Here is a 14,615-nt window from a genome sequence, read left to right as displayed (position 1 = left end):
GGGGGCTGGAGCTGACAGTGGGGCAGAAAAAGACACAGCAGTGGCACCCTCCCTGGGGCTCAGAGCGGGAGAAAGAACTGCTATGTGAATTCCCTGGACTCCACTCCTGGAGCAAAAAAGCCAAGGGAAGGAAAGTGCAAAAGTCAGCAAAACCCACCAACTCCATTGGCAGTTCTAACTCTAATAATATCCCAGGATGCATCGAAAATAGAGTCCATTTCTCAACCCTCAACTCCATCGAGACCATCGTCCCCCACCATTCAAGTCAAATCTCCAAAAGCAATAATTCTGCTTTTTTCTTCTGTCTTGCCTCCTGCTTCCCAACACCAAGACATTCAGTCCACCCCGGGGTCCGCCCGCCTCTGCTTGCAGAATCTCTCCCAGTGTGCACGGCCCTCCCCGCCCCTGCGTCCTGTGGTTCCAGCTGCTTAGCTCTGCCTAGGTGACTCCCAACAGGCCGGCTGCGCTCCATGCTCCTCGTCTGCTCCCAGACCATCTATTCTCCCCACGGCAGCCAGAAAGATCTTTGTGAAACACAAATCAGATCTATTGCTCCACTGCTTCAAACCCTCCAGTGGCTTCTCAGGGACCCAAACTCTGTACTCTGGCCCTCAAGGCCCTGTGATCCAGCCTCCCCGTCCAGTCCTGTCTTGGGCCCCCCTCCATCGCTCACTGGCTCTGGGTTTTCATGTTCAAGGCTTTGCATTTACTGTACCTCTTCTTGGTCACCTGTCCCTTCTTCTTTCTCACTTGAAGAGTCACCTCCCCAGAAAGGCCATCCCTGGTCCCTCTATCTGCAGTGCCACCTCCAGCCCCCGCCTGGCCAGCATCAAGCCGGTTGCATTTTCTCATTTATTTGGTTGCAGGGTTGCAGGTACACAGCAGGTGCTCAATAAATACTTGCTGATTTAGACACATGGGAGTGGCAAGTTGAGGAGGCTATAAAGTAAGCTTCCAGCATCAATGTAACACTGCTCTACTTGATCGAGTGACAAAAGGTAAGGATTATTGTTTTTCTATTGTACAGGTGGAGAAACTGAGGCTTAGAAAGGTAAGGCGCTTGGCACAAGGTCAGACTGTAAGAGGTGGAGCAGGACCTAGATCCAGCTGCCCCAGCTTCAGAGCCACCCTCTTTTTCAAAAAATAAATTTATTTATTTATTTTTGGCTGTGTTGTGTCTTCGTTGCTGTGTGCGGGCTTTCTCTAGTTGGGCGAGCGGGGGCTGCTCTTCATTGCTGTGTGCGGGCTTCTCATTGCGGTGGCTTCTCTTGTTGCAGAGCATGGGCTCTAGGTGTGTGGGCTTCGGTAGTTGTGGCTCGCGGGCCCTAGAGCACTGGCTCAGTAGTTGTGGCTCATGGGCTCTAGAGCGCGGGCTCAGTAGTTGTGGCTCACGGGCTTAGCTGCACTGCGGCATGTGGGATCTTCCCAGACCAGGGCTCAGACCCGTGTCCCCTGCATTGGCAGGCAGATTCCCAACCACTGAGCCACCAGGGAAGCCCTCTCTTTTTCTGTCTGACTTATTTTACTAAGCATAATGCCCTCCAAGTCCATCCATGTTGTTGCAAATTGCAAACTTTCCTTCTTTTTTATGACTGAGTAATATTCCATTGTATGTACATACCACATTTTTATCCATTCATCTGTTGATGGACACTTAGGTTGCTTCCTTATCTTGACAATTATAAATAATGCTGCTGTGAACATTGGGATGCATGTATCTTTTCGAACGAGTGTTTTTGTTTTCTCGGATGTATACCCAGGAGTGGAATTGTTCTGACACTGGCGTTTCTGAGGCATCAGGCTGCCGCTGTGCAGGCCTTTCAGTGAGGCACAGCTCACTGTGGAGGGCTGAACGGTGGAGTAATGTGGTTAAGTCAATGCACCAGCATCACACAGCCCTGGGTGTAGAAACTGACCCTGCTACTCCTGCTCTGGGATATGCTAGCCTCCCGAGCCTGGGCTTCCTCCTGGGGAAGTGGGCCATGTCGTATGCCCGTGTGCACTGGAAATTGATGTAATAGAGAGCCGTCTGGCATCACAGTAAAGAGGGTGGCTCTGGGACTTCCCTGGTGGCGCAGTGGTTAAGAATTCACCTGCCAATGCAGGGGACACGGGTTTGATCCCTGGTCCGGGAAGATCCCACATGCCACGGAGCACCTAAGCCCGTGAGCCACAATTACTGAGCCTGCGCGTCTGGAGCCTGTGCTCCACAACAAGAGAGGCGGCGACAGTGAGAGGCCCGCGCACCGCGATGAAGAGTGGCCCCCGCTCACCGCAACTAGAGAAAGCCCTCGCACAGAAACGAAGACCCAACACAACCAAAAATAAATATAAATTAATAAATAAAAAACTAAAAAAAAATTGTGAATCACTATGCTGCACTTCTGAAACAAATAATACTGTACATCAACGATCTCTCGAAAAAAACAAACCAAGAAAACCAAACAACAAAAACGAAATGCCGATATCTGAGATTTAGAAAGTCAGGAGCTCCCCGTACTCCCCCAAGTAATCAAGAGGAAGTTTCAGTTTGTTCCACCAGCTTGTAGGATGCCTGTCTGAGCTCTACTGATCAGGCAGGAAGACGAGGCTTAGTGGAAACCTGTTTTCATCACCTTTCCCTTCAGCCCGCCAACGTGGCTTCCTAAAAGCCCACCTGGAGGGTCCCACACAAGTGCAGGGGAAACATGCAAAGGTGGTTCTCAAGTAGGGAGGATAAAGGCAGGAAGTGTGAGGGCTCAGGAGAGGACTTAGGATGAATTCACAGGCCGTGCGGCAGCCCGCAGCTCCGGGTCTTAGCCGGCTTCCCCGCTGTGATGACACTGCTTTGGCCTGGGCTCCATCCGGTTCCGAATCCTCCTTTAAGGACTTCTCCAAATGCTCTGGCCCACCCTCACAATCCCCTCCTCTGAATTCCCACAGTCTCCCGCATTTGGGTTCATTCTATACACTCCTGGTTTTCTAGTTGTTCTCCGTATGATGGTCTGTCCTACTTTCCAAGCATATGCAGGGGTCTGCTTCGTGATAGTAACAAGTGCATCCCAGGTGTCAGGCATCATGCCAGGTGCTTCCGATACATCACTTATGTCTCCACTCTTCCTATCACACCTGTAAGGGACCTATTATCCTCCCCAGTTGACAAATGAAGAGATCAAGGCTGAAAGAACAAGTATTTTGCCCAGTGTCGTTCGGTCCACTTTGGAATTGGGTTTGAGGCGCTGAATCGTCTAATTGCAGAGCACGCGCTCCCTCTGGCCTGCATCATCCGATTTTTCACAACAGCCGCTGGCTGAGCACTTGCCAACATGCCAACTCTACAGTATCTGCACGTATTCTCAGCAACGTTCCTACTCCCTCACAGGTGGCCTTGCTTCCTAATGAGGAAACTTGAGGCTGTGAGAGCTGCCGTCCAGGGCTCTCTGCAGATGCATGGCAGAGCTGGCAGTGAAGCCCTCCCTGACCCTGAAGCCCACCTCCAGAGCAGTGCTGCCACAGCAATGCCAGCCTCACATCAACTCCATCTCCAGGCACACAGTATATGTTTATTAAACGCCTCCTGACTGAACTCACGTACGGGAGAGACAGGCAGGGCAAGTTCTGACGCAAAACGCAGCCCCAACAGTGGATTCTGAGCCCGGCTCCCTCCCACTTCAGCCTCTGACAAGTCACAACTTCCTTGCCTCAGTTGCCTTATGGATGACACCACCTAGGCTGACAACTGTGGAAGGCTCTGCTGGGAAAAGGGTGACGTAACAGATGGGAAAGGACTCTAATCCACCCTCATGATGAAAAGAAAATCCCATGAGTCTTTAATTGCATCTGCTCTCTAGGGTTAGCAATTTAACATATCTAAAATTTCCTATAATCCAACGAAGAAGAAAGAGGACAGCCAAGAGACAAGTGGGGCTGGAGGGGAGGAAGGAGGGAACTTAGTAACAGATGCCCATGAATCCAAGCCCCAGATTTTTTTGCTTTGAAATTGTACCCGCTCGTCCTTTGTGGCCTTTCAACACTGAGATGCTGTTGCAGAGGGGCATGGCATGTGGCACTTATCACACACACGACTCTTCCCACGTCGGTGCCCAGAGCATCAGGCGGCTATGATGAGATTACAGGAAGTCCTTGACACTGAGCTGGCCCAGAAGGGGCGAGCCAATGACCTACCCCGCAGAAGAGTGGGGAGGGGAAACTAAGGAGGAGGAAGAAGGAGCAGCGACACAAGGGAAGTCCATGCTGAACAAGAGCGGCCTTGGGGTCCCCCAGGGCTGTCTGTGTGCCAGAAACCAGAGCTGTCCCCACACTCGGAAAACCAGCCATGTCTCCCTCACTTCTGGATCTTTGGGGGACACTGACGGATCTATCTAGATATAAAATCACTTAGCTCCGACTTGTCCTTTCCCTAAAATTCAGGGTATTATAAATGGCCAGGAGCCACCAAGATCAAGGTCAGTGAGTTCCAAGAAGCATCCTAAGGAAAACTAAGTCCATAAGATGCTCTGTGATATCAATGTGGTCCCAACAAGAGAATGTGGGGTATGCCAGCCCCCTCTTAGAGATTCACGCTGTCCAGGAACCTCTTCACGGTTACGAAGTGCTGGCACAAGCTCTTTAACTTTGCCTAAAATAGCGCTCCCCCCACAGGAGATGCTGAGAATGACACACAGCTCTGGCAGAAATGCAAAGGAAGCCTAGAGCTGCCTCTGACCCACTGGCCCCTTCATCCTTACCTGCCTTAGAAAGCAGTTAGCACAGAGGCGGGGAAGCAGAGGCAAGAGGAATGACATCACATGAGCTCCTGCATCCAGTCAGACCAGAAGCCAGAAGCCACTTCTGGGAGACCAAACAGTGAGAACTAATAAAATTCTTTTCTTTCGCTTAAAACTAGTTTGCTTAGGTTTTTGTCACTCGGTATACTTGTGCTAGCTACTGGGGAATTGCAATTTGTTTCTAAAACGACTCCAGACATGTGGTTGAGAGTCAGACAGGAAAAATGTGGAAAGCATGCAGAATTCATTCAGGCAGTAAGGACATTAGTTGAATCCAATCAAGTGGCAAAGGAAATTAGGTACAACCTGGGATGGGGCACAAGTCTACTGACCCAAGTCGGGCGATAAATGTTGAAAGAGGTTACAAAACATGATTATGACTCAAACTTGAAAGAAACCCAGAGGATTTGTGTTTGCAGTGAGGTGAAACAAAATTCCAGGTAAGAGGCTCGAGGGACCCAGATGACACGGCAGAAAGAACGACAGTGTACTCAGCCGTGGCTCCAGAACAATCATTCCGGAATATGATTTGACCATTCCTGCATCCTGCTCTTGAATCTGATTGAGAAAAACCACGTGTTGGTTCTGAGCCCACCTGAGAGGATAAACTTCCTCCCCTCAGTCGGGAGTAAGTGACTTTAAATCCTGGGAAAGTTTCAAAAAGATGAAGGGAGATAATGAAATAAATCCTAATATTAATACTTAAGGTTAGGGTGAAAGCTTTGTGATCACTGGGGTGATCTCTCTATATTTATAATATTTAAAAAAATATACGAGAATCTAAAAAGAATAGTCTTGTGATTCGAACCTAAATGAGTACTGATTTTTGATTTGAGATTTTTAAGATGAAAGATTTAAGAATTGGATTCAGACTGCAAAAAGAATTGAAGTGTTTTGGACAAACTGAAGTTATAAATGTCACAAATTATTTGATTTGCAAGGGTTGTTTAAGTGCTTAGAAAGATTTTGCTGGTTAGGCTGCTAAAGTCTACCCCATCCAACATTTGGACAGCATGAGGAAACCAGGTATGTTAAGTTTACGAATGCAATCTGAAATATTTAAGGAGGGAAATCCCTGGTGGTCCAGTAGTTAGGACCTGGCGTTCTCACTGCTGGGGGCCTGGGTTCGATCCCTGGTCGGGGAACTAAGATCCCACAAACCTCGCGGTGCAGCAAAAAATAAATAAAATAAAATATTTAAGGAAACTTAATTATCCAAGTTTGCCAACAGTACTAATTAAATTCAAGTCTGAATTAATAAAGTACTAATCAAATAACAAGTGGAAACGTTCTTAATGCATACAAAAATACTTGACTGACAGACAAGATTTAAAAGAAAACAGGTTTCAAAATTAAAACTTCAACAGTTGAATAGTAAAACCTAATTAATTCTAAGACATTCTTTTTGGGTACAAAAACGTTCCTCAGACATTTAGAAAAATATTAAAGCAGATTTCATTTTGTGAGTGAATGAATGATTTTTATATGAACGACCAGAAGAATAAATGAACACAAGACAGCATCTATTCTCTTCACCAGTTCTTCCCGTTCCACTTCACCTTCACTCTGTATTGTAAGACTGCCAAGACTACTCCAAAAGTCTTAGCGGAAACAGCGTTGTGCTCAATAGCCTTGGGGAACAAGCAGAACTCTGGGGGCCTCCTCCTGCCCCGGGTTCTATCATAGGAAACTAAAAGGCAAGTGGGGCCCACAGCTTGGCTGGTTCCCGTCTTTTTTTTTTTTTTTTTAATTTCAAAACAGCATATGATGTTTATGTCCTATAAATTCTTTGGCTGGGACATCTAGAGAAATGGCAAGAAGATGCTTCCATTGACTCCTCAGAACCACCAACACAAAAAGATCATTTCCCCTCCAGATCACAGCCATGTCCCTTTTTTTCTCCTCAATGAAAGGTCCTCCACTGGTGGTCGTATCAGGGCACAACTGCAGTTATAAGTGATCAGATTGGAAGATGACCTTCACCTATTTTTGCCAGTGGGTGGGCGGAAAGAATTCCACCAAACATTTGCTATTTTTCTTCAAGACTCCTAAACTCAACGTTTTTGAGTCCCGAGCCAGGGGACTTGAATTCATCTTGCTCACCTCACCCCGTCAGCCAGCACCCTCTATGTGCCAGGCACCACGTGAGGTTCCGGGGGCTACAGTGATGACTCAGTTGTCCCCACCCTTGACCGCAAAGCCAGTAGATGTGACAGACAAGAACACATAGCTCAGACACAAAGGAAAATGTAAAATGGGAAGGTCAGCAAAGGAAAGTGCACTGGTTTCAGACATTTCTACAGCCTTCAATAGCCCCTCAAACCACCAGCCAAGTGCCAGCACAAGGCAATAGACGGCAGCATGGCGAAGCCCAGGCCCACCGATGCCCTCTGCTATGCTGCGCTCTCCTTCTAAGCTTGGAAGTGGCAAAGCCAAGGAGCCAGGAGAGCCAGGCCCTGGCCCCAGCCCTCCCCAGAACTGCTTCCTATTAGAGTTTGGACATGTCACTTACTCTTAGTTCCCAGTCTCTCATGAGGGAGGTGGATGCAGCCATCCCAGAGGTGCTTTCTAACTGCCATCCTGGGAGTTTAAGCTCAGAGGAAAGCTAGTAGAGGCAAAGGGGCACTGAAAAGTCCCCACCGGTCAGAGCATCTCCTCTCATTCAGTAAAAGCTGCCAAAGAAGTAAACTGCACTTCCTAGTTTCTGGGCTTCTTCGTTGCTGATTTCACCCCTTAAATGATTATCTTTAAAGCCCACACTGAGTCTTTTAAATATTTGGAATAGGTGCCAATATCTTACACATAGGAGATGATTACTTAGCCCTGAGTTGTAACTGCTCTCTTTAGACAGACACGTGCTTTCCCATTTGACTCAACCCCCCATCTGAGCCTTTGCACTCACATATGCTACCTGACTGACCCGGCAATTAGAGTTCGAGACCCTCCTATAGAGGCATTACAACCCAATCCACAAGAGGTTCTTCATGAGACCACTGTTTATCCACAAAGGAATAAGATGCAATCTTACCTAATACTTAAAGCCACCATTGGCGGTGTTTACCAAATGCCAGGCCCTGTACTAGGCATGGTACGTGGATTATTCCACCTCCCATTTTCCACTGGATGAACCGAGGCTAAGAGCCCAGAGCTCATCAGGATAGGACCCAACCAGGGTCTTAATGCCTCTCGTCAGAAAGAGAGTACATGTAGGTCAGCTTCAAAGTCTCTGTCTGCTAACCAGCCGAATCTCAAAAGAACCTCGACTGCCTGACAGCAACCAAGTATAATATCAATGAGACCCCATGTTGGCCAAGACACCGCATTTTAACCAGAGCCAAGGCTCTCCAAAGTGACCAGAAAATCCATTAAAAAATGGAAAGGCCCATAAGACAAGGAGATCCAGTTTCAGAGTCTTACAAGAGATTCTGACATCACTGTGTCAGGAATTCAAATGCCACTCAGAGGGCTTAAAGCACAATTTTAACAGCCCAGACACAAGCTATCTGCTATGAAAAACGCGGGTGAAAGAATCATAAATTATTCCAGCCTCTCACACTCCCTGTTTTCCTCACTGTTGTAGGGAGTTAGCATTCCATACAACCAAGGAAGAGTAACCTGCTTTCACCAGACCCTCCTGAGAAATCACCTCTAATTTGGACAAATTTTTAATATTGAGCTCTTCTGGGGAGTATCTTGATACATCAGGAATCTGTAATGGTTCTGAATTAATGTGATACTATATTTACAACTTCATCTTCCATGAAATAAAAAGGCAAAACCGAATCCCAAGGTTAGAGGGATGATTAAACAGATTTTTCCACTAGGATTTACACGCCCAGGCATGAGGAATCCTGGCTTTCAGCAAAAGACTCTGAGAAGTTACTGAAGGATCTGCAGGGTCATTACACTTTTCCAGATGGACTCCCTGTGAGATAATGTTGTTTATGCAAGGGAAAGACATGCTTAAATGATGTGAAAAAAATCAGATTGCAGATAAATATTAGTCCTCTGCTCACTAATAAACCACAGCAGGTTAGCAGAGATGAAGGACTGTAACTCTGGTTCTCAAAAGCAGCCTTCACAAAGCAATGGATCCTAATCCCCTCTCTCCCAAAACCCCAAAGGCTCGGTCTACTTCCAGAAGGCCCTCACCGTTCTTAGAAACAGTCTGGACAGCCCCTGCCCCCGTCTCTGCCTCTCTCCTGGTGACTAAGCCCGCACCGTAGAGCCACCCAGGGCTGTGTCCCGGCCTTACCTGCTCACTTTTCCAGTTCTGCTCCAGAATCACAGCAGAGCTCATTTCCAGGGCCCTGTGCCCCCCACCAGACAGCTGTATTCACTTGCGAAAGCCCAGACTGGTGGAACTTGTTTTCTGGCTATTGTTCAAGGCAATTGTTCCTGTGAAACCCCAGGGCCGAGCGGAATGAGATCCTTTGGTGTGGATGAGTGAGCAAGCCCAACCAGGGCTTAGCAGCAACCCCTGGGGAAGGGAAAAGGTTTGGCTACCTCCATTTCCCACCAGACAGGTATGTTAACTATTTCCTCCCCAGGAGATTTTCTCAGGAGCATCACCTCCTCCCAGCACTGCCGGAGCCTATTAAGAAAATTGACCTTCAAAGAATGCAACAGGAGGACTCCTGCAGAAACCTACCTTTCGCTGCCTATCTGAGAGTGATAAGGGCCAACTTTAATTGAAGTTTAAAGCTGTGCCAGACTCCATGCTAATTATATTACTTGCATTCTTTCATTTAATCTGCTCAACCCTATGATAAAAATAATAACTATATAATATAATATAATATATAATAATAATGACAGCTTACTTATATTTTCTCCTGGGTACCATGAGATAGAGACTAATTCTATATCCATTCTAGAGATGAGACAACTAACGCTTGGAAAGAAAGGCCCAAAGGTCATACAACTAGGAACTGTTGAAGCTGGGATTCATACACAGATCCAAGAGCGTTCAACCACCTCATTTATTTATTCATTTGACACATTTTCATGAACACCTACATGTGTATTAAAAGGACTTTAAAGTTTTCCACATGAAAAAAAAAGATAGCTACTTGAAAACAGCGATGAGCAAACAAGCCACCCTTCCTGGTTTCACCCCTGGGATCAGCCTACGGGGTTTTGCTGTTGCAAAATGACCCAGAACCTGAGCTCAAATTAAAGAAAGGGCAGAGTTAGATACCAATCCCAGTAAATTTAGTCTCATCTAGCAGTGGGCTAGGGTACCATAAACCCCCAAGGCTCTGCATGGAGGCAGCATATGCTCTGGAGGAAAAAGCAAAACAGATCTAGGTTTGAACCCTAGCCCTGCCATTTGCTTTGTCAGAGCATCTTCACCTCCAGGAGACCCAGGTTTCCTCCTGTGTGATCTGGTGCTAATTAACGCCCGGTCCTCATAAGCCTTCTGTGGGACCACATCAGATCTCCAGGCACAGAGGAGACAACCAGCTCCTGTCAGCTGCAGCCCTGGATCCAGGGACTTTGCAAGGACCGCAGGAAGGAGACACAGGCCCACAATATGCAACAGATGATAAAGTTCTAGCGCAAGAGTTTGCTGCCATAAACGGGCAGTGTCCCAGTGGAGAAGCAGCTTCTACAGACAGTGCCAGGTGCAAGACCAATCATTTGAGGTGGAGAGAGGGAAACAGGAACCCCATAAAGAAGGCTCCAAGGGGATTTAGTAGCACTCAGAATGCCTGGGGTTGAGTTTCACCCCACGGCACCTTTGTCCCATTTTGGTAACTCATTCCTTCGACAAGTAGGTGGTCCCCTGAGTAAGCGTGAAATTCCTCCTTTGGCTCCAGGGGCTGGTTGGGCTACAAACCCCAGAGCTCTGGTCCAGATGCCCTATACCCTCATTGTTAGAATAGGCACCAGCGTGTCTGCTGGCCTTCGTTACACAAAGGCCTCTCTCCTCCAAGGCTCCACCAGAGAAGGCTGCTGACACTTGGTCCACAGCCGCCTGGCTTCTGCCAAAGATCTCAACAAACTCGTCCTGTTGTTCTGTTTACCAGAAGACATGAGTACCCTATACATCAACAGAATTCAGCAATAGCTAATGAAAATAGCGGCAAACACTCACACAAGCTGAAAAGTTTTAATAGTGGGCTCCAGGCACTTTGCTAAAGCACTTTACATATGTTATCCCACACACTCCTATTACACTATAAGGCACAAACTATTAACGGCCCCTTTCTATAGATGTGGAAACTGAGACTTACAGGGGCTATGGTGACCTGCCTACGGTGCCAGAGCTAATAAATGGAGCTGGATTTGAACCTAGATCTGCATGGTTCTAAAACCCAAGCTCTTCTTAACCACATTCATTCAACCTAAGAGCAGAGGCAAAGAGGCTTTTAAGCAGATCACAGTCACATAAGAACTCTGAACTCTCACTTGTTCTCCAAAAAACCCAGGACACCTTTTAATGCAGTCAACTTATTTCAAAAACATCTCCAAGTAGTTAAAGAAAAGCTGGGGTGGGGATCCCAGACAGGGCACTGACTGGCTGCCCTAGGTCTAGAGTAGGTGGGGGGATGTGAGGGTCCCAACATTTCCATTAACACCGCCCACCCACACATACTCACACTCACCTCCCCATACATCTTAGGAGTCCGGGAACCTGAATGCATAAAACAGAGCTACAATTGCCTCAGGGCTGCCGGTCAGGGGTCTGCCCTTAAGCTACGTCTTCTGGGGCAATGGGATGGGGAGGAAAAGGAACTCGGGTCAAGAAACAGACACTCAAAATCAGCTCTGGGACCCAAGAGCAGCTCAGCCCTAGCTAATTAGCCACCCCCGTCACACATGTGAACGGCTAGTGCCAAGCCTGGGTCAGCATTAACATTCTGGGTGTACAACCTCTCCCGCCGGGACTCCATAAATCCAGCTTCTTGGGAGGCAGCCGGAGAGTTCCAGGGCACAGTTCCAGCAGCCCAAGGCCAACTCCAAGGCCACTGACCTTCCCAGATTTGACTTTCACTTGGGCTTCTGCCCCCCTGAACCAGGTACAAAGCCAACCAGCACAAATCCAGTCACAGATTCATCCATGAGTCCGAAAGCCTCAAAGAGATTAGCAAACTCCCAGGTAGGTCCTGCTGCCAAAGCAGTTACTTTTTAATACCACCCGGCTCCAGAGACAAGCCAAATCTGAGACGCCCAGGCAGGCCATGCTTGCACTTTGGTGAGTCCTCCACAATAAAAACTGCCCTTCATCCAGCTGAATCCACATTTAAACTCACAGATAAAACCATCCTGAGCCATCTGCCAAGCCCAACAAGGAAGGCAGCGTGGTGGCCAGTCCCAGCTTTGCCTAGTATCTGTGTGACCTTAAGCATGTTCCTTAACCTCTCCTGGCTCCCACTGCCTCACCTCAAAATTTAAAATAATACTGCTGGCTTTGCAAGAAAAGTTAAATGAGACAATGCCTGTTAGGTGCTTGGCAAGTAGTAGGTGGCAAAGAACATTGTTTTCTCTTCCCCTTGTCTGGCTTAAAAATAAAAATGTTCCTCTTTGGGCAGCTTTAGAGCAGCCCTAACAAACAAGAAAAGTGCTCCTACTTAAATCTATGCCATCTCTCCCAGAGCCTAGTTTCCACAAAAAAACCCACCTGGTAATTTGCAGCATTAGTAAACACAACCACAAGTTCACCCGGCTTCTCAGACTCCAAACAAAACCTCCAACTGCAAGTCATTTCAATCAGGGCCCTCTGAACCACCAGCAGCCCTCGCCCTCGCGCGGGGCCCATGTTGCCTCTCTCTAGTTCCTCCAACCCCCCGGGCTCAAAAGTCTCCTCCAAAAAGCCTGAAATAAGGACCTAAGATAGCTGGTGATCAACACCCAGTGTTTTGGTCTCAGCAGCCTAATTTGATAAGATGGTCTGGAAAATACTGACATTACCCAAATGTCCAGGTGGACCAAGGACATTTGGGTAATGCTCTGTCAGGCTGCCTTTAAGACTATCAAGGTTAAAATGGAAAGGGCTATAGGGGTGGGAAGGAAAAGGATGCTGAATTTCCTGACCAGTGACTCCCCCGCCACTTAGCTCACTGGGATATTGGCTGCTGCACCACTGGCTTCTCTGCAGGGCTTTCCGATACCATCCAAGGTAGTACAGGCACCACACCCTGCGCCAGGCCCTAGAAATTTTAGAATATCGTCCTACCTTGTAAGGTTCCTAGGCCAGAGCATTTCACTACATTGTGGTCCTTCGAGAAAGCAGACAAAGAAGCTGAATGAATCTCACGAAGGCAATTCCGTCAGCCAGCCAGCCAGCCAGCCAGCCCACGCCGGGCCTGGGAATTCCAGGCACCCAGCAACTCTGCTACTGAAGTACCAGCTAGAAGGGGATCTCCATTCCCCAGCCCAGGAAAGAAACCGGATCCACCAACAAAATTAACCCCTAAAGTGCCGAAGGAGCGAGAGGTCAGGCCTGAGTGCTAGTACCAAGCCAGCTGTGAAAAGTTTCAGCAAAGCAAAAGCTAACACCAAACTCGGAAACTGTTACCGTAAAGCACCTAGTGGAAGGGCGCTCCTATGGTCCCAAGGGAGTCGGTAACAGTTGGTCAAGCTGAATAAAATCTAGACGTGAAAGAATATTCTAAAAACCCATGGACTGTGCTAAATTGTTGGAAAAAGTCTCTCAGCTAAAACTGCTACTATTAATAATGACACAAAAATCACTGACGGTAACATTACTTAACTAATTCCATCAACAACTGAATGCAAAGCATTTAACTGAAATGATTAGGCTACAGAGATAACTTCTGAATCTGAGAGGGAAAAGATACCTATTTGTATAGCTAACAATGATGTACGTTATTTCTGGTGATGTCAATTTTGATGCAGTGCCAACAAAAATATGCATTAATTCCTCACGGTTTTTGTTTTTGTTTTTTTTAAAGACGCTCGGTCTATGCATGGCTACTTTAAACATTACAGTACAGAGGCTAGGAGGGGAGGTGGGACGGGAGAGAGTCCCAGTTCTTTGATGGGAAGGGGTTGCACCATCTAGTCCCTATTAAAACCTGTAATCAAGGAATTCAGAAGGAGCTATGTAAACAGATGCTGTGAACAATGAACAATTGTTTTATTAGTGAGAATTCAAAGGCAAAATAATGTCATAGCCACAAGCTTTTATTTTAAAATGAAGGAGGATTAAGATGCTCTCCAAAACCCTTACGCCCTCTCCAAAAATCCTACCAGCTGGCTCCCGGCAGCTTTCAAAGACTTTCCTTGAGAAAGGCTCTCTCCCTGGCCTGGGCTGCCTCTCCAATCAGTTGGGGGAATAGGGGGTTATGTGTGCGTGTTTAGAAAGGGGGGAGGGTGGGCGAGGAAGCAATAACTGGCCCCAAGCAAGGTCTCGGTGTGGTCAGTGTTTGCTCAGCAAACAGAAGCCTTTCAAAGGGGGAATGAAGAGCCATTCCTCCCCGACCCAAAAGTGGGGGAATAAAAGGTCAGCTCAGAGAGGAAGCGAGGGTCTAGTGGGGCTTCCCAGGTGAACAAAAAAGCAAATGTGTCCAGGAGCAGAGATTGTAATCTTGAAGGAGTCTCAACCAAAGTTAATCATTCACATCTCATCCCTTAGGGTCCTCCCCCAGGTGAAAAATTGAGGCCAGCCTCTGCAGCGGGAAGTGGAAGGCAGAAGCTGGGTGAGGGAGGGGTGAGTTCAGGGGAGGCCAGAGTAGCCCAGATTTACTGAGACAAAGTCAGGATGGACCCAAACTCTGGCTGACAAAGATGCTTTAAACCATTCCTCTTACCTTCTATACTGTCTCTGGAACTGAATTATCTTTACAACATGACTTGTTTGAGAATCTCGCTGACTTCTGG

General features: G+C 47.4%; 1 protein-coding gene across 2 annotated transcripts in view; it reads right to left on the bottom strand.

Annotated features, from left to right (window-relative positions):
* The window catches only part of NAV2 (neuron navigator 2), a 274,074-nt gene that overhangs the window by 76,783 nt on the left and 182,676 nt on the right, over positions 1 to 14,615 (bottom strand). The window lies entirely within an intron of this gene.

The sequence above is a fragment of the Neophocaena asiaeorientalis genome, unplaced genomic scaffold, assembly GCF_003031525.2.
Source record: "Neophocaena asiaeorientalis asiaeorientalis breed wild unplaced genomic scaffold, Neophocaena_asiaeorientalis_V1.1 scaffold230, whole genome shotgun sequence".
Taxonomy (NCBI): domain Eukaryota; kingdom Metazoa; phylum Chordata; class Mammalia; order Artiodactyla; family Phocoenidae; genus Neophocaena; species Neophocaena asiaeorientalis.
The sequence above is the reverse complement of the archived record's forward strand: the minus strand, read 5'-3'. Positions and strand labels throughout refer to the sequence as shown.